Source organism: Catharus ustulatus, chromosome 18 (genome assembly GCF_009819885.2).
Source record: "Catharus ustulatus isolate bCatUst1 chromosome 18, bCatUst1.pri.v2, whole genome shotgun sequence".
In the NCBI taxonomy this organism is placed as follows: Eukaryota; Metazoa; Chordata; class Aves; order Passeriformes; family Turdidae; genus Catharus; species Catharus ustulatus.
This window is the reverse complement of record NC_046238.1, coordinates 7,109,860-7,131,342: the sequence shown is the minus strand read 5'-3', so window position 1 is coordinate 7,131,342 and position 21,483 is coordinate 7,109,860. Positions and strand designations below refer to the sequence as shown.

Sequence of the window (21,483 nt, the reverse complement as noted above, 5' to 3'; positions counted from 1 at the left end):
TTAAGGTAAGTTTAATAGGCATCTCCAGTGCTCTTAAAATCACCCCTCTACATAGGTCATCTCACAATAAACCCATGCAATTCACTGGACTGTATGCAACAAAATCCAGCCCCAAATTATTATAAAGGTTCACATTTGTACAAAGTGTACTCCATTCCAACAACATGATTGTATGTCAAATTTACTTGTCTGTCTTCCTCACGCTGCTGCTACTGCACAAACCAGTAGCCCTGCCTGGTAAGGCACCTTACCAAGTAAAAGAGAAACACATGCTTTAGTAAGAGAATAGCTCATGGAATCTTTAATAAATATATTGCAGAGACAAATCAAATTACTGCCCTGAACATCCTCTGATCCCAAGTTCAGATAGTGGTTTTTGTGACAGGGATCCATTAAGGTCAAAGCATATTTTCTCATCTCATAGAGTTGCTCTCTAGAATTAGCAAAAAGGACACTGCAAACCAGAAAGGGACAAATGTCAGGGGAAAGAGAGATCGTATTTAAAATTCCTTCCATTCCACTGGTATAGTAACCCAGTGTTCAGAAATTGTTGAGCCTCTTAAAGAGAGTTATAACCAAGATTCCCAAAGGGATTAAGAGAAATGGGAGGGGAGCCAGCAAACTGAAGCTTCAGGTACCAAACATTCTCTTCAATAACTCACAAGGCATGAAATTGGCTCCTATTATTTGGCTTTCGTCCAAACCAAGTCTAATTTGTCAAATCCAGAGAGAAGCAAAACAATGTATACAGAAGTGACACATGTAATGCATATACTTCACAGACTTCAGGATTAAAATATGTAATTGCTTTCTTGGGAAAACACATTAAACACCATGGTAGTGAGCCTTTTATTCTCAGGTAGGCATGCCATTTGCTTTCCTTCCAGAGCTCTGTGTAAGACATCATGTACTCTCCTTCCCACTTCACGTTTCAAGCCAAATGCATAATGCTGCATGTCCACTAATTTCCATAAAAATCCCATAAACAGAAAGCACAAAGTAAAAACACACTAAAAGAATGAATTCTCTTCACTGCATCATTTTAGCTGATTGCACCACAGCATGTAAATCCAGCACATGGATAAGCCAACACCTGCACTGAGACTAACCTTGTTTCCTGGGTGTCCTTAGCTTCTTCCCAGGGCACTCTGCTTTAGGGACTGATTCAACCATCAACTTTTCAGAGAGGAAATAACAGCAGGGAAAGCACTTAAGAGAAAATACGGCACTTAGTGAGCCAACTGTGATATATGGAAATAGGCAATGTCATCTCTGTAGTGTTTCCAAGAAGTGCTGTTATCAACTACTGTAAACTCAGTCCTATTCCATGGCAAAATGGTTTCCTACTCTGAACAGTGTAAAAAGTGAAAAATTGCATGGGATTTCATATGTACTGCTTCACATTGCTTAATGTGCAAACTGAAAGGCTGCTTCTTACACCTAACTTTAAAATTTTATCGAGAGTGCTGGGAAAGTAATTTCTGATTACTGTACAGTGCTAACACTAATAATAATATTCATACAGCTATATTACCTTTATGCATAAAATAAATAGCTAGCAAAAATATGCTCCCCTAAAAGAAACATCACTGACAGTTTAGAAGACAAGTATCAAATCATTACCATTGGGAAATCCTGGCCTAACTTCTTTTTCAAAAATATTAATTTTACAATAGAGCTAATAGTTCCTTAACTTCAAAGTTAAGATTTAGAATCATTCACAAAACAATGACCATGCCCCCCTTGCATTCTCTTTAGTGTGCAGGCTGTATTTGCCAGTACTTGCAGAACAGACATTCATGTTATTCCAACCACAAGGTACTATTGGTGCAAACAAACTTTAATATTCCCCTCAAATTGCACTTGATATAGGAAAAAAAAATTAAATCCTACTGCTCACTGTAGGGTGAAGAACCTTAGTCCAACCAGTGAGGACAGATGCACCAAACAAGTTTGTCACATTTTGGATCAACACGTAGGTAAAATTAGCAGACTAAGTTACAGGCTACACTGCTGAACTAAGGGAGCGCCGAGCAAAACCTTTCACAGAGCACAGCCAGTTTTCCTGCTACACCTGGCAGCACCCAGAACAATTCCAGAGAAGAGGAATGCCCACATGGTCTGTCAGCTCCACTGGAATAACTGCAGCGGATCCCACCCATCCAATCCCAGACTACAGGCTCATCAGATTGATACTGCAAACCCGGGGAGCAACAGGCCTTTCCCAGAAATACACCATTCTTCTGTAAAAGATGCCATGAAAAGAATGAACCCACTCTCAACCTACTCCCTCCATGCTCTGAAGGGGTCTTCAGCAACCCTGGTTGCAAAAGCAGAATAAAATCTGGTCAGCAAATACCATTAGTCTGCAACACACAAATTAGACCAAAACCAACACTGCAGGCACTGTCAGATGTATTTCATTTATAAAGAATCACAAACAAATATTGTCTTTTTCTTTTTTTTTTAAATACTGCTTGCCTACAATTTTTTAAAATTCAAATTAGAGCATTACAATCTGACAATAGCAAGAGTATGTCAGGATACTAGGGCTTGTAAAAGTGAATCTCTTGTCATTTCTGCATGAATAAAGTCCTGCAGTTTCCCTAAACATCAAAATTCTTTACTTCACCTGTTTTCTTAGATACCACACAGGGTACTAGAAGGAAACTAAAGGCTGTTGCTACTGTAAAACTGATCAGGGTATATTTTCTCATTTGCTCCTAGGTAAGGGAATTGTTCTCTGTGTGATGATTATCTCGAGTGCCTCTTTAATTTCCTTTCCAATGGTTTTTGGCAGAAATCCTCACAGATGCAAGACACAGAGAACATATAAGAGAAAAACAAGCATTTTAAAAGTGCAACCACATATTCCTTAAACAATATATCTGCCAATTTTAAATTAAATACAGGAAGACCCTACAATAAATTTATGAAGGAAATCAGATTTCATTAATTGGTCCAAAGCAGCTCTATTCTAGTCCCATTTTGATTTGTTTCTTTTTCTCCGTGGTATTTGTGGATATAAAATGCACCTATGGGCTGAACATATCCTGTGACAAAATTACAAATAATGATTCCAAACCAATGTTTAAACTCATGTGTTTGGAATTAGTTTGCATTAACTGCATTCTGCTCAAGAATATCTGCATGAACAAGGAATTAAACACCATCTTAATGAGTTATCAGCCTCTAACAATCTTTTGAGCTCCGACAAGTTCAGCCCAAACTGAACAGATTAATGAACTTCTAGCCGGGCCCCAGATCAAGATTATGATTTAGGACTGCATGACAACACACCTTCTACACTGTAAATGGGTGGAGGTGGGTGGTCGGATCAAAAGAAAAGTGTGGGGGGGGAAAAAAACCCCTTTTCTTACCTGTTCCTTAAAATGTAAGAGAATAAATTACTAAGATTTAGGAGAATTAGGGCTGTGACACTGGAAGCAGCTGATGACAGTGATGCAATTGGAACTGGGAGAAAGAACAAAAATAACTCATGAAAATGCAGCAAAGTAAAAATAAAAAGCTACTACCTGGAGTTGTAACTGTCAAAAAGAAGTGTGACAATGTGGCTCGATAATTCTCAGATTACTGCATTCTTTATCTCTTGGGTTCTGTATCTTTCTCCTTCAACTGCCAGTCCTTCCCAGCAGTTCTTCTTCTTGACCTCACAATCCATGAATAAAACACAGTTTCAGTCTTGCACCCTGTCATCCATTCATCACTCTGCTAAGTCCCTTAGCTGGCTCCGCTTCCCAATTTATGCATCGTAAAATTCTGTACACGTTTAACAGAGCAGCAATTTATAAATAGCTTTTATTATACAAGGCAGGCTTGATGCTTAAACAGGAGACCAGAGATACTGGCACTTAAACTTTTCCATTCTGCTGTTCCTCCCAATTTCTCACAATTAGCCGTCCTCAAGGAACCTTAACGGCTATTTGTTATCATCTTTTCTCTTTGATAAGGCTACTTCTTTAATAGTGGCTAATACATCCTTTTCATATGTGAAATAATAGAGAAATGAAGACACCAGGCAGTCATGTCCCCACTGAGCCATAAATCAGCCACAGAGAACCATCTGTAAATAACACAGCAGCAATGTTTCAGTGACAGACTGAACCCAAGCAGTGCCGTGGAAGCAGCAGGTGAAGCAAAGGATCAAGGCATGGATTTCACATCTAGAAACCACTTCTGTGTACCAGAAGATGACAGCTTTCTTGCATCAACTATTATGGGTTCTTGCCAGAATCAATTCAAGCCTGCCACTTTCTGCACACATGAGAGGAAAAAAGCAAAAAAAAGGGGCTGTCACTGAGGAGAATGGCCAGTGCTGCAGTATGCTGGAACTGGTAGCTCCAGAAACAGGTGAAGTCTACAAATGTGTATGGAAGAGAGGTTACACAGCTTCAAGGATCTACAGGATAGAAGCCATAAGTTAGTAGTTCCCTTTCCACTGATTAATGTTATGCATTGATGGAATACCCTAAAATAGCTGAGTAATGAAGGAAGTTCTATGCTAATGTCTCTCCTTTACAAGATCTTCTTTTCCTGGCTTGGTTTACTCTCTGGCTCACCAGTTTTTGTGCAGCTATTGATATACTAGCTACAAATTTTCCCCACAGCACAACGAGCTGCAAATACTTTTTTTTAAAATTAATCCAAAACCGAGGTTCTATAGTAAAATTTAAAGTAAATTATAGGGAAATACTATTAAGAAATGTAAGAACTCAAAACACTTGCTACTCAATTACCACCTTCAATGCTACCTGAAAATATTAAAGAAAATTATTCCTGCTGAGCACTCCAAGACCAGTTTAGAACACCCACTGATACGAAAAGTTGACCCTGCACTTAAATATTTAAATCTTTTTAAGGTTCATAGCCCACCCATCCCTCCTTGAGGTATGATCTGACACACAGCCAAGAGGGAAAGTTGTTTAGAGCTCTAATAGCACAGAAACCCATTTGCAATTGCTCTTTTCATTTGTCCTCTACAAATCAGTCAAGGACCCAAGCTCTTGAAGAAATACTGTTAAATTGAACTCTGGTATTGCTACAATTGCTCAGTTGCATGGTCGCACATGGAAATAATACCCAAGGACCAAGAAACTTCACAGTATCCCAGTAAGAGACTGATAAAGAAGAGAAAAATGTGCAGGGAGCCTCAGAATGATTTGTGCTCAGCATGTGCTGAGCCTGTCTCCACCCTGGGCTGGTGAGGAGAGCTGGGGACACTCCATAAACCTCCCAGGTCCCATTCTCTATTGCACTGCCTTTGAATGGCACATTCCTCTGTTCAGTGTGGCACCAGGAATGTCACTGCACAGCAAAGCAGAGAGCATCAGGCACAGCTCAGCAGCAGCAAAGGAGGGGACCCAGCACTGGGGAACCAGCAAGAGAGAAAGCTACTGTGAGCAACTTCTCCCAAAACTCATTCACTCTTCTTCAACACAGATAAGGAAAAGAGAAAGGTGGAAGGGACAAGGTCAAGCATCATTAATGTTCCATTAAAGTTCTCACTGATGCGAGCTCAAACTCTATTGCCCTAAAATGAGCAGTTATTTGTGATGTGCATTTTGGTGGAAATCAGGACAGTTTTCCCATCGGAGAAACCCTTTCCAAGTCAAATAAAGAGGGACAAAACAAACACTAATTATTTTTAGGAGGAAATTTGTTACATTTAAATACACAAATAATCACCATGGTTGTAATAGAAAATGACTGGGCTTAGCAAACTCTTTTCTAATCAGTTCCAAACTGGGAATATCTGCTTTAGAGTGCAGATGTGCAATTCTTTCCATGAAGAGGTCACACATTCCAAAAAGGCACAGAATAATACTATAATATAGTCCTACATTACTTCAAAGCCTCGTCCCAGTTTGTGTGATTGGCAGCACACAGTGAACAAGCTGATGCATCTGTAGTTTATTGCATTTATCAGGCTTTTGAAAATGCTTCATAAAATCTTCATGTACCAGGAGCACAAATCTAAATATTCCAATTTCTTTTTTGAGTGTTTTAATTCTTTCAGAACATGTGAGAGAGGCATGTGTTTATTACTGGTCTGTTCTACTCATTAATATTGCACCCAGTAGAATAAATATTTGCAACTACCCAGCAATACCTTTTGTGAAGTAGAGCACCTCAAACACTTGACATGTATTAATTAAGTCTTGTTATACAGAGATAAAATTTTTCTCAAAAGAGATGAAGTAATTTAGGAGAATTTGTCTACAACAGGATTAATATGGAGCTGTTCCAGAAATCTCTGTGCACCCGATAACCACTTATAACCACCTACATTGTATTTACTTATTATTTTGTAAATGTCTAGTTCCATTTTAGTGTAACAGTCTATGCATGAGACAGCCTTATTACAAACATTACACTGTAACTGATAAAAACCAAAGGAGATGAAGTCCAATATTCAGATTCCAGTAGTCAAGAAAGCAATAGCTGAAATTAATTCCTTTCTCAAGTCCTATGACATGAACAGAATGCAAAGTGCAGCAATTATATTAAAATATGATGAATACCATAATTATGACTTCAGAGATAAGTGGAAATATTTTGAGAAGCAGTAGTTCAACTAAAGCCATATTTAAAAAAGGAAGTGCTAGACTTTACCTACTGTAGAACAGTTGGGGGATTAACAATACTTGTATTTGTAATTGTTTATGTATAACATGTGCTCTTTTGGAATCAGAGAAATAACCCTCCCTGTTGAACACACTGTCATTAACAACTGCTTCTATAAAGACATCAAACTTTTCTCTCTGAACCAAGGAGGAAGTACCCAAGTGTTTGCATGGACACCTCATTTTTCCTCCAAGACCTGTAGAGATGAAGTCTTCAATATTTGTAGTGAACACCAATGACAGTAACTTTAAAAACACCAGAGAACAAGCAATGAAACCTTTCCAGGTATTATAACTGCCTTTGAGGTTATTAGAAGAGGTAATGTAGGCAGTCATTCTGCAAGTTTAAAAACTTGCAGGAAAATCAGGAAAAAATAATGCAGTTATTACAAATTTTGATGCGGAGACATCATCTATAAATGAAAGTCTTTCTTTACACAGTTTTCTTTCTCAAGATATAGAAAATGATTGCAGGAGAATGACACTATCTTGACAAGTTACTGGAACAAAAAGTCACAAGAAGCTGAAGCAGTTTTCAGCTAATGTGATACTTCCGAACACAAGATTAACAACAGGTATTTCTGAGTTAATTTGCTTTGTTTTCAAGTCACTTAATTGGGTGCTAATACAGAATTTCATGGCAACGATAATTTGAAGGCTGTTCACAACAACTAGCAGGAAATTCCATATCAAAATCATCTGTAACTTTGAGCAGGGAGCACAGAATTTCCAGTAATCTTTACTAAGTATATACCAAAACAAAAGAAGATAAGAAACCTTATTTCAGTAAGTTTAGGATTTAGAAGCCAGCTTGCAAGTCTATGTGTTTGAAACTAGCAGAGATGGTAATTCTTCTGTTCAAGTCAAAGCAAAAACTAATCACATAAATCTTTCTGCCAGTATGAAGACTTTGATTTCAAAGGCTGTCCTGTAAGAAATATTCTGAAATTTTTGACAAGAACACAGCTTAGAAAGAGAGAAAAGAAGAATGAATGTGAAGAGAGAAACAGGGATACATTGATTTGCCATACAGCTCTTTGAAGGAGAAGATAAACACAAGTTTGAGAAAGGACTGTCAGCAGTGGGACAAGAAAATCACATCAGCATTATGTTGGATAGACGAAGCAAAGAAATGTCAAGGACTTTCCAAGAGATCAGGGACAGAAAGGTATCAAGTATAAGCACAACAAATTATGCTCCTGCAATCAAGAGGACAGTTTGCATTTCAGAAATAACTACGAAGCACTAGCAGAAAGAGCGGGTGGGTGTTAGAAGAAATGACAAAAGCACAATGTTATACAACCACAACAAAACCCACAGATGTGTAAACCCACACAAAACCTCATGGATCCTAACTAGACTGAACAGGGCTGACCCACAGTCCTATTTTCTTTCATATGTTGAGCCAAAAAACTGCAGAGAATTCCAGCAGCTAGAATTGACAGTGACATTCTAAGTCAATGAGAATCTATTTTACTCTTCCTCCCACAACACAAATGAATAGTAGTGCTAATGAAATTCCACTCCTATTAGAAATTGACAAAACACAATCCTGCATTTATCCCTTCCAGCAAAATCTGCCTTTTAACAAACTCAAACTATTCTGAAATACCCCGTGGTCACAACATGACAAAACAAAATGCCACCCACTCCTGCGCCGCCCCTCTTCCAATTAACTTGACTTTAGCAGACCAAGATAAATTTTTATCTACTGTATTTCATACCTACAGTTTTGAATGAATCATATTAACATTTACCATTTTAGTCACAGACTTTAATACAGTCTGGTTATTTAATTCACATTTGATCAACTCTTTCTGACAGAGGATGGGCTTCTATTCATTACATCAAAATAACTTGCTTAGAGAAAGAAAAAAAATCCAACTCATATGCACTGTTTCCCAGTGCCATTTCCTTCAAATGACAAGGAATTATAATAAATACAGAAATAAAAATAATTGATTGGATTTTGGACCAAGAGGCAAAATGTAATCTCTGCACGTTTTATTCAGAAAAAAAATACTGAGAAAATATTCTCATTCCCTTCATTTCAAATGAGTTCTCAGAAAGGCCAGATAACCTTTTCCTATTTAACTGTGATATACTAGGAAAGAAGCCCTTTGGATCTCTCAATGAGAGCTGTACAGAAAAATAATTCTGTGTTTCAGGCAAAAATACCTGTAATATTAATCAACCAGGAAAGAAGAGTGGAAAACAAATTTTAAAAAAGAGAATATTGTTATGTTGTGAGCTGCCTGTTCTCAGAAATTAATCAGGGTGGGATCAGCTGTCAATGTAACACCCCAAAAGCACTGGATGATACAGCAGTGCTCTCACCTCACGTGGTGCCATGCAAAAAGAAGGAAGGCAAGAGTTCTCCTACTTAAACTGAGCTGCCAGACAGCCCATTAGCCATTAGCAAGTGTGAAAAATTCCATGGCATATCTGTGTCTGCTTGACAAATTCCATTGTGAGTGAAGACCTTTTTTTCCACAGGCTCTAAGTTTGTCTCTAACTCCTTCCTTACAGCCCAGAAAAATCATGCACACCACTGAGTACAGGCAGTAGATTGCTCAGGATCAAAGTTGCCTAACACAATATGCAAGTTCTCCCACATTTGAGAATTCACCTGTGGGTGGGATTAGAGACTATAAAGAAATGCAAAAAGGTATCTTCAAAATCCCATTGGTTTTCATATTTAGCTTCCTTCGATGTAGCTTTAATACCACCTAATGTTGTACTGCTATTGTCACCACTTTCAATAAAAATAAACAGCTATTTTAGCCATTTTATAACTCCAGCCACATACTCCATCCCTTACTTCCACCATCATCCAGCTACAGACTCAAAGCCTTTCAAATCTCTTTGTAGAATTTGCCTTCTGAACCTCAAGTATTAATGCCTCTAAGGTCTTCTCCCTTGTTGAGTTGAATACAGTCTTCCTTAGTCTTTTAGTATTTAAAAACTTAAAAACAGTATCACACGTAGTGCCTTGTCAAGCTTATTATCCCACAACTCTGCTTGACCTGAAAGTCTGAATTTCCATTGAAGTGGCATAAACAACAGCAACTCTTTACCATGTAATATTTATATAGTAATGTAAATAGTACAAAACTTCAGCCTCAAATATAAAGCTAGGATCTAATTCAGATCTTATGTAAACTCTAACAGGAAAAATTACTTCTGTGATGTTATTTTCAATTAAATGTCCTACTGTGCCAGAATAGCATAACTAGTTCTGAATTCCAAACAGCAAAGATTGCCATGAAAAGCCAGAGAAGCTTTGTGTCAACTACAAACTCATTAGCCAAGACCATGCTTATATGTGCTTACTATTATACCACAATATTTACTGCAATACAACAGTCCCAAGGTCAACAGAGGAACTCCATTCCACAGAAAATCATTCCAGAAACACACCACAGATATCTTAACCAATGTTTATAGCTTTTAATTACCTGTAGTGGGTAATAAAGAACACTGTTCCAGTATTCCTACCTTTCAGAGAGTCTAGACTCTCCAGTTTCTGTTAGAGAGAAGAACTTGCAAGTTTTGGCACAGCGAGATTCATTGCCTTGAAATTTAAACAGGATTTTCACTAACCTTCAGCTTCAGTGACTGGGAGAGAAACATCAGCCAGTGAAAGACGTAAGTCAAAGGGTGAATTGTATATATTTCCATCTGCTGGCAGAAAGGGTTTACAGAGCAGTAGTATGTTTCTACAGTGGTTTAAATCAGTATATCCAATAAATGAGTATAATTTTGTTTCAAGTTATAAGAATAATACAAAGCAGCATTATCCTTCAATGTCACTGGCACACAAAGGGTATTAGCAAAAGTCTGATTTTGATGAGGCTGCACACCTCCAGATCAGGGGGCAAAACATTAGTCTAACTGATGTTTACTTACTTATGTGTTTTTTAATTAACGACTGAATGCTACTAACATGCATGCCAGCTTCCCAAAACTGTAAGTAATAAGCTTAAGTTACTAAATGCAGAAGCATGTAATGATAGCGCTTATTAGGTCCAGTGCTCAGAGAAATGTTTTTCGGCTGGATGTTTATTTGAAATTAAAAGGTGTTCTAAACAGCACTCCAAGGAATGAACTGTACTCGCCACCAATTATCTGCTACAACATGGAACCAACTGTTCACGTTTCTCCAGAACTGATGGTGGAGGACCAAGATAAAAATGCCAAAAACTGTTCCACTGTATATAAACAGAATGAACCACTGCTCTACATCAACAATTAGAGAATTTCCAAGTACAGCCACCACACTACCAACCTCACTTGGGGACTTTTCCACACCTTGCACTTCAGGCTTTCATACAATGCCACTTGTGGCTCGTAATCAATCACAGGTTTTTATCTACTATAGTACCTGAAAGTTTAACCAAGTCCCAAGCAGTGTAAGCTCAAAATTCCATGGAACAGGATAAACTGCATCATCTCTACTGCAGGACTGAAGTAAGAGGCATGAAGAGACTGGTTCACTGGTTAGCAAGCACTAATATTCTACAGTCCTTCCACAAAACTTAGTTGGAACGTTAAAATGTCTGCTTTCTCTCCCTTCTGACCTTGATGACGTGTGACAAGGCTGTTTTCAAACTCAGTTCCATAAAAAAACTTCATGAACACATGCTGGAAAGCATCTAATCTTTGTGCTGCCCCCTGTATCTATAAATACCCTGAGAGTGATGTGCAACTATCAAACATACAAACTTCCTCCAAGAATGCTGAAAATTTTCTTTGTCACTAAATGAAGTGTTACATTTTTGTGCCAAAATATCATCCTATACATGTGTATTAAAAAACCAGCAAATATTCTCACAAATGCCTGGTGCCAAGAGAAGAAATGCTCAGAACAAGAAGTACTGCAACCCATTACAGCATTATGAAGTCAATCTTCTGTCAGCTGTCAGTTCAGATTCTGTACAGATATCTATCTTAAGGAGAAGAAATACTTCAGGAAAGTAAAAGAATTACCATACAATAAGCTACAATTTAATTAAAAGAAAGAACATGCTGAAGATAATGTCAACAAAAGGATATGATAATGATCATTTTAATGAGATAAATATGCCCTCATATCCCCAATCAAAAATGCCCAAGATCCATCTTGGCAGTGGTAGGGAGGAGTGGCAAGGAACAAAGTCTTCTTTCTACTGATGTGGGCGATGCTAAAGCTACAACAATTACTGGAATTCCAGTCAGGAAGGAGAGGAGGAACAAGTGATGCTTTAAGCTTCTGAGACAGATCAGGGCACGTTTCACTTCTGCTCCTGAATGCATCATTCCAGGGAAACAATCCCTGCCAGCACTCTCATGGGACAATGCATCTCTGCAGTTGATCATGCGTAACCCTCCAGATGGAGGAAAAAATTCAGCTTGAAATCTAAAATGCAAAGGGGACTGCTTTATTAGAGTCCAAATGCTCTCGACTTCACTATGTAGGTACTTTAGAACCTACCTCAAAATTCAGTGAAGTCATGAGGTTTTTAACAGGAAGACCCTTTATTTAAGTTGTGCAAGATAAAAAAAAGTCTCACAAAATTCTTCCCGACAATTTCCAACAGCAAAGTTGCAAATCAGTTTTGGAAGACTTGTTCCATGTACATCCCTGCTGAAGTCCAGCACCAATTTATACACTATATAAAGCTTTAAGGGGAAAAAAGCCAAAAAACAACAACAACAAAAAAAACCCCACCACCACCAACCAAAAAAATCCCGCAGTGTTTACCATAAGACTTCAAAGTTTACAATAGAATAGTAATACTGAAACTACAAGAAATCAAGAAAGTAGCCCAAAGCCAAATAAAATTGCCTGTCCTCTTTCATAAAGTATACTTTTCAACACCTGAAGAAAAAGTTAAAAACAGTCAATATGGGATGGTGCAGCAGCTAAATTGGATGCATTTCAATTCCATCTGTACCTCTTCTGTGAGGATATGTTTCTGAGGGGAGGTTTAGTAAGGAGTAGGTATTGTAAGATTTTTCTAAGATACTGCTTTATATTTTTTTGCTTATTATTTTCATGATCCAAGTTTCCTTTATTCACTTGGAAAGGCCTTTAATGGATCTAAATAAATGGAGAAAATATTTATGTCTAATATTTATGTCAATTCTATAGAGTTTTTGCTGTAAGAAATGTAAATCAAGAGATTGGGTTTTAAAGTTTTATTCACTGTAGTTTCAATAGACCGTGTCCATCTTCCCCATCTTGCTGGAGATGTCTCTAAGAACACTGAATGAATATTAAGAAGGCCTACCACGACTCTTGCTATGCAAGAACAGATTAAATTCTAAACTTATAATCTCCTCATTAGATCCATATGGGGAAATTTGTTATGGCATCTAGGAATATGCCAGCAAAGATATGACAGATGAGTTGCATTGCATGTTTGACCAGAACACAAACACCAGCAGTTAGATCTCAATGATCAGAAGTCACTTATTTGCTTTTAATACTAATGTGTGCAAAGAGGTGCAGCTCCACTGATAGATGTACATTAGCATGTTTCCACATGCATACCCCAAATACAGATTATCAGTCCTTTGAGTCCAGAAAAGCATCCAGAAAAGCATAATGCATTTCAGGTGAAGCAGGTTTTCTCCAAGCTATGAAGCAGAAAGTAGGGCAGCACACAATGATGTATCATACAGATTTCTAAGGCCAACCTTAGCCAGGCAATTCAATGAAATTCTACTTCAGAGATGTTAAGAATTTTTGCAACATTTAGTGCAACAAAACCACAAAAAAAAAATCCTTCCTGTATCAGTAATCAGTATTTCAGTAATCAGTATTTCAGTAGTTTTGATGCTCCCTAAATTATAATTTATTAAATCCATGATATGGTACATAAGAATCCAATGTATTTTACCTATCCATTCAATACCACCAACGGCAGTACAGTAGTGTGGATAACAATGAAGGCAAAATTAGGACTCAGCAGCACTTCTGGAAAGTTTGCATGATCATTAACTAAAGATAATCATGTAGAGGTAAATTCTCAGGCATACAACGGAGTCATCAGACTTAGTTTGTAAAACATGTCATGCAGAGACAATAGTAAAACTTCCCATTCGAGATAAATAGACTTGTCATCAGATAAACCAGATAAAAATAATCTCCAAGAGCCACAGATGAAAAATCCATAATTAACATCTACATGTAATGTACACTATATGGAGGGGAAATTCCTTTCTAAAATTATTCATTTCAGATTTGTTTGTGCTGCAAATACTTATTAAACAAAATGCTAACTTTGGGTAATTTACGTATTTGGGTCACATCTTGTGTTTCCCATATGTGACAAAGACTCTTGTTTCCTCAAGTCTTAATTTAATAAACTTAACTACAGACAATGTTTTAAAAAAATAGCTTACTCGCAAGAAATATCAAGCACATTAAGTAAGAGTTTGATTAATGTGTAGTAATCCATCAATTAAGATTAATTCATCCCTGTTGGTCATTCCAGAAAATACAGTAGAAACTCAAAATAAGCAGCCATAAATCTACAAGCAATGAATTAGGGAAAGAAAATTAATTACAAAGAAAAAATAAAAGTTCCTAATAGCTTAAAAACCACCCATTCTGGATGGCTGAAGTCTGAAATCTGGCAGCCTGACTTCAGAACCCAGGAACACATTTCAAATCAAGTCAACTTCATTTTGTACACTGCAAGCAAAACTGACCATTTAAATCACACAACTACAGTTATGGAAATGACTATTTAGCATTCATTTCTGAAAAGGCACTTATTTTTAATGTTTAAGAAATCATTTCTTGGCAACTGTGGGCTAGAAGCTTTTATGCCAAGTTCAATTGTAATAGCATATTCATAGAGGGGCTTAAAAAAAGTCTTATGACAGTTACTGCCTAGCAAACATAGCATCTCACTTTTTGAAATGTTCACCTTGCTAGAAAATAACATTTTTACTTAAATTACATTTGAGAAAATACCACTAATAATAATTAAGCTGGGAACTAATACACAGTTTTGAAAACTACATGTATTCAGGAGATAACATTTCCTCCCCAATCCAGATCCCCTGTTTATATGACCATTAATACTTGCAAGGATTCATTCTGCAGCACTCCCTGCCTTGTGAGAAGGCACTCAGTAGATTTGCTCAAATGTACTCCCACAGACAATATAATAAAACGTACTAGAGGATATAACCAAAACTGTTCCAGATAACCAATTTTTGTGGTGCAATGACTTCCAGAGCTATAGCTATTAAAAAACCCAATACGCTAGCACATCAGAAATGGTTACAACTTCTTTCTCCTACTTAGGAAATAACTTTTTTCCCATAAACAAGAAGTACAATAGTTACTTAGTTTTCATGTAACCCTAACTAAAGTAGACTATTTTAAGTGCTTTTTGAAAGAAAAGTCTTCACATTCAGACAGTATAATGTTACTCCCACTGAAAGCCACAGAAATGCTACTGCTGACCTCAGTGGGAGTAAGAGCAGTTCCAAATGGCTCCAACTTTCCAGATTTTCCACCACAATGTCTACTGCACAGAGATGCAATTCAATCTCATCATTAAAAGCCACAAACCAATAACCAATCAAAATAAACCTAAAATTGCTTTATAAGTTAGCAGCCTCAGTCAATGAGTTGCACTTGTAAAGAAAATGACTAGCATTCTTCAGGGCTGACAAGCAATAAATTGAAAGCACCATCATTCTGAAAATGTATGGCTCTCCTGATTAAGGGTGACATACTCTTTAAAAGGAATACAGAGAATACCCCACTTCTGAAACAAGAAATCAGTCTTAGACATGAACTCTGTAAAAAAAGCCCTTTGGTAATAATAGGACAATTAGTATTGTTTGACTCTTCAGAGTACAAAAAGCAGGAAAATTTTCAAATCTGTACATTCCATTCCTTTACAAAAATACTGCAGAACACAAACAGATACATGTTTGTCATATCTCTACAAACAGTATTTCATTTGATTGCCTTATACCTTTTTACCTAATTTTGAACAAGTAGTGAGGTTGTTTGGTGAAAGGTAACACCTTCTGTTCCTGTTATTTTATTCCCTTTTACCCCTACAATAATTTTCTTTTGCTCTGAATACTTACCTGAAATACAAATTTCACCTCAGGCTGACTATCATAGTGAAAAATCCCCTAAGAAATCTCCCACCTCTTCTATACTGATTAGGATATTCAGAAGCAGTAGTTTTCAGTTCTGCTTGTACTGTGTAAACTGTATTCTCATCTTTTACCCAAAAATCTACTTTTGCTAAAACAAATTTAAAAGAAGACTAATAAAAAGAAATTAAAGCTTTTAGAAGTTTGAATAATTCAATCATTTTTATTCATTTAGCAAGTACAGTCGTCTTCTGGTATTAGTGATTTAAGAGACCAGGGGTTTTTTTTAATTATGTTCCTTTATACCAATGCAAATGACTTTTCCTTGTGTAAGGAAGCTTCTGCCTGGTTAGGTCTCAGGAATAACTTCTCAGGTCAGTGAAAGTAATACAAATGAATAAACTGCTTGCTCTTTGCCTACTGTGCTGTTCTGCCAAAGGCCCTTCTCTTACAGCAGGGAGGCTCTGGGGCAGCAAGGCCCACACCCCACCATGCCTGGAGGTAACCACTGAATTCACAACTCTGCAACATTCCCATGCCACACATTTCTGACACACACAGCTCCCAGAACAACCCCAAGTGAAATCTGTCTGTAGAGCTGAACACAAAAATGAAGGGCTGAGAAAGGGCACTCAGGAGGTGGGAAGTCAGTTCACCTCTGACAGCAGCAGAACAAAACATCTTGACAAGGCCCATTTATAAAGTTTTGGAAGCTTTATTATTAGCTACATTATATGCAGTTGATTATTCTACATTTTGATTATAACAAACATTTGTTTTATTTGGTGATTTGGTATTCCAAGCAGGTTAATTCAAACTCTTGCATATTTTAGCCACACTCAGTTCAAAAGTCCTTCTGTTTGAGAGAAAGGTCACTACAGGCTATTACTATAAAAAGAATTTAGCCTTTTATCACTTTATTGTTGGCTAACAAATGTCAACTGCAAGACTGTTACTTTTGAAATCTATTTACTGTCCCAGACAACTTTGCTTTATAGATTTCATACACATAAAAACATGTAATAATGAAAGAAACACAAATCTACGTAAAAAATTTTGCCAACTCTTACCACCCTTTCAGGAGAGTTGTTAGGCCCCTCCCCTTGTTCATAAAGCACAATTCAGTTATGGATATCCCTGGAAAACACAAGAGGCAGATCAAACTCTGAATAAACTCTAACTAGTGTGACTAATGGCTTGCTCACCTGAGGAATGAGACAACTTCCTATACAGTTCACCCAAGCACCTGCCAAAAATGCCCTGCTATCCCTAGTTAAAAATAGCTGAAGTCAAGGCTTTCATCAGTCTCTAGAGTTCCTACTTCTCAAAAATCAAAGTTCAAGGTTGAAAGGTTTATCTGGTTTGAATGCTCTACTAGATGGAAAATTTTCTACTTAAAGTTTTGGGTCATAAAGTCCAAAAATCATTTGTGATTGCAATAAATATATAAATCAATCAATCAATAAATAAAAGCCCAAGAGTAGCTATTGCACCTCAGTGCCAATGCACCACTGGCCCTTCTGCTGCTGGCTGTACTGGATTTCTAGGACAGTCACACTGAGAGGGATTTACAGCAGTGATTTAAGTAATGAATCTCACAATTAATTAGGGGTTGTTTTGTTGGGGGGGGTTACTGCTCTGGATGAAGAGTGCTCACCCACAAGGCCTCACCTGACCCCACTAATACCAGACAAAACTAACACTCAGATCCACAAAGATGTGTGTGAACTAAGCGGGAAAAACAGCTTTTTATACCTGAGAAACTGATTTTTAAGTTATCTAAAAAACAGAAAAACAACTACCTTCAGACTGCTTTTATGAAGGAAGACTTTGGGGTTTGTTCCCCAATTCTTGTAAGCAAGTCAGTATTTGGTTGCCTCCCAAAATCTGTATCTTCTCCCCAAGTGTCATCACATTCCACAGTAAATTTTAGGTTTCATTTCATAATTTTTAAGTTGCAAGACAACACTATGTCTCGACACTGTAATTCCAGGGTCTTTAGGATGACACAACGAAAATCTAGCTAATTGCTAACAGGATGCTTTATTTATCTTCAACCCTGATAAGTAAATGTTTTAAGTGCTACAGAACAAAGGAGAAACCACATCACAAACATGAAACACACAAGCAAGCCGAGCACGTACACGGAAATTCAGTTTGTCACAAAATAAAATTCATTATAAGGGTCACATTGTTCCAGAAACAGCACTGAGGGAGATGGTCTAATCATAAAAAATGTGTTGAATCAGTACAAATCCAACCTCGGGCAAGAATTTTCCTCAAAAGTTTCATTTTTTATTAGCAATTCAGACTTTGCCTGATGAACAATTCAATACAGAGGTCAGAAGCAAAATCCTGCCAATGCTTACCCTTTCAAAAACATTTTTCCAAAGAAAAAAATGAATACACAATTTCCTCTAAACCAAAAGAAACAGTTATAATAATAATCAGAAATAATGTTAAACAGACATCAGTATGATAATACCACATATTTTTAAAATGCCACTAGTAGCTTGATTAGATTTTAAAACATAGCAACAAATCCTAAACTGCACTTCTAAAATTATTTTTAATTCAATATGTCAATCCTGTATGAGCCATTTTAAAAGCTTCTACTCTCCTAATAAGCGGAAAATTGTGGCCTGTTATAAAAGTAAATAATCAGTGAATTTCCTAATGATAATGTAAGAAAAACAGAAGTTGACAGTAAGCTGATTTAATGTAAGTTTTTAGTACGTCAAGGTATCACTTGAGCTACAAATCTGGACATGTTGCTACCTACACACGCCTGTAAGACCTAAGAAGAGTTCAGGAATAAATTATAATTATTCATAACTTACATTTATGTATCTTATAACTTTTTCTCTTTTATAAGCAACTTTGCTCAAAAAGTATTTGATATTCTGTCAATTTACATTTGATTAAAAATTCATCTCTTTCCAGCATCTGAAGATGTTCATGGGAAGACAAATTCAAGTGTACCATAAAAATTTTTTATGAGATCACCTAGTATTAAAACAGATTCCTAATTTTTTGCAATGTCATATTCTTAAAATTGCCAGGGGTGTGGATTCAGTGTGATTTTGAGTATCTCTGTACACAGTTGAGTAAAAAATTAGTTAAGCCAAGCAGCAGAGCAAGAGAACAAGCTTTCCAGTCTGCACTCATAACCTTGCTTTAAAAGTTTAGTCTGCTGAACTCCAGGTCCCACAAGGTCTGAATTTCTCAGGAACCAAGCCAACCTTGAAACTACTGTAGTAGTACAAGTGGAGTTGTATTTTGAACTTCAATCAGTATCATGCCTTAACACACAACAGTAAGCAGAGAAGAAATGATGGAAGCAGAGTCTGTCATGAGCTTGAACAAGCTTCATTCTGCCAGACGAGAACTAACGAGTCTACACTCACTGCAGGAAGGAGTCTCGTAATAGTTTCCTATAAATATTCAACAGATCCACCATGGCAGCAGCTCCAAACAGAGTGAAGGGTGAAGGTCTCTTAAAGAGCAGCTCTGAGCATAACACAGCCAATTCTGACTGGAACCTTATGCTGAACCAATGCCAGCTGACAAGGGCATCACCTTCTATTGATGCTGAAAATGATGACTTGGTTCAAAAATTGTTTCGTTTTGCTGCCACAAATTTAACAGCTCAGGCTTTGTTCCCATGAGGTGAGTAAAACATGCTCATTAGGTAACCTGCTTCCAGAGAGACAGGATTTTAAACAAAGGCTAAGCACCTTTATCTTAATATTACAAATATGTCTTCACTGTGCTTTAAAGCAGACCAGTTGTTGAGGTGCAAACAGAGCACAGCTCTCCCAGTCCCACAAGTGCCACAGGACATGTTCTCCACAGGAACATTGCTCTGACAGAAGTTACAGGTAACATGAAATCTGTCCACAAAAGCACTGAGCAGACACGCTGCTCAACACACCATCACAGCAATTCTGAAGCTCTTCAAAAATGTGCACAAATAAAAGGAAATAATTTTCCCTTTGTTTATCCAGTCTAGCAGGCAGGACAATTATGAATTATTTTAGAAACTTCTTTCAGCTTGTCCAAAATATTTACTGCACATTGTTTTCATCTTCCTAGTTACAGACATGCCAATGTCAGACAATATCTGTTACAATCAATTTGGATTTACTATTCCTACCAGCTGTCCCAAGTCTAACCAATAAAGAAATATTGAACAAAAAAGGGGATGAGAGTATCCAAATGCCATAAAGATAAGCAGGCAGTTATTTCTTACTCTGAATGCAGTAACAAGAACTCCAGAGGCCAAAATGTTCCAGCTGAGCTAACTATGGCTTCCTGCTGCTGTTACCAACATGGTACTGTAGAAAAGTAATTGCAAATATTACTTACAAAGTACAAAATAGAAGCAAACAAGTATGGAAGAATATATATAATGGAAGAAACATGTATCTCCTGGCAAAAACAAAACTCATTAGAAGATTATGTTCAATGTAAGTCAATATGCTTTGAAGCCAGCTGTATAAATTGACAGTGGAAGCATTAAATTTGAATAAACCTCTTAAAATTCTTCATCGCACTAATGGCAGAAGCTTGAGCTTAAAATTTAATTTAAATAGATATAACCAAGTTAGTTAAAACACAAACTGCAGTCTCATAAATGCAGCTGCTAATGATGCCCTCAGACCTGCAGTCACATCCCAGCCCAGCTCAGCTCTGATCATCCAGCTCCCCCTTCACAGCCAGCACAGGCAAGGGGACATTGACTGATGCCTTATCCCTACTGGTGAGAAACATGAAGGGATATTGTCTTGCAACCCTAGAACTACTTTCTGGTTTTTCACAGTAGACACAGAACAGCGAGACTGGAAATACCCCTGGATATCACCTGGCAACTCTCCTGCTAGAGTCAATTTGAGCAAGTTGTTCAGGATCTTTTCCAGTCAGGTTTTGAAAATCTCCAGAACATGATTCAGTTCACACTTAACAGCAAATTTTTCCTCACTTTTTGATTGAAATAAGACTCCTCCACTTTGTACCTGTCAGGCTATGAGGCTGTGCTGCCTGTTGTAATACTCTTAATCAGCACAAGCTGCTTAAATCAATGCGCTCCAAAAATGACAATGAGATGTATAACCATGAAATTTATTGACCATGCCTGCATGCATTAGTAATCACACAGTATGGCCTCTGGGTCCAATAATGCAGAGAGTTGGATTCCTTCATCTTCCAGTGACTGCTCTAAACTCCCCAGTCACACAAGGACACACAAAACAAGCACACATTTGGTTTTTTTAGTCCTAGATAAAATACCTACTTTAAACCAGTTGGGTTTTGTCTTGTACATACTTGGTAAGTTCCTCTCAATTTCATAGTATCAAAGGTATTTTAAATAGTTGGTTTCTCAGGTAATCTACTACTAATACTCCTTGCCTCAAAAAATATGTTCAAAAACCAGTTTTTCAGAAGGGGTCTGTGAGAAACTTGTATGAACTCAACGCTCTTGAGATTTCAATCAGAAATCAGTCACTTGATTTCATGTGAAATGACAAGCATGCACAAGCATTTTTTTTGTTCTCTGTCACAAAAGTCTCAAGTGACATTTGCTGTAAGAAGGACAATGTTAACAGCCAGTGAAATGTCAAAGGTTTCCCAAGGAAAAGTCAATTCTGTTCATGCTTGCACTCTTAAAGCAATTAAGTAATTCAGGTGTACCCAGCCAAACCACACCTGAGTGAAGAAGAGGGAA

At 37.3% G+C, this 21,483-nt stretch overlaps 1 protein-coding gene across 11 annotated transcripts in view; it reads right to left on the bottom strand.

Moving 5' to 3' along the window:
* The window catches only part of ARVCF (ARVCF delta catenin family member), a 247,023-nt gene that overhangs the window by 215,512 nt on the left and 10,028 nt on the right, over positions 1-21,483 (bottom strand). For 2 of the 11 annotated variants that reach the window (XM_033075441.2, XM_033075444.2), the window contains one exon: positions 16,829-16,895. The exons of the other annotated variants lie outside the window; for them this stretch is intronic. The gene's annotated coding sequence lies outside the window, so the exon portion shown is untranslated. The remainder of the gene's footprint in view (positions 1-16,828; positions 16,896-21,483) is intronic. 11 annotated transcript variants of the gene reach the window in all.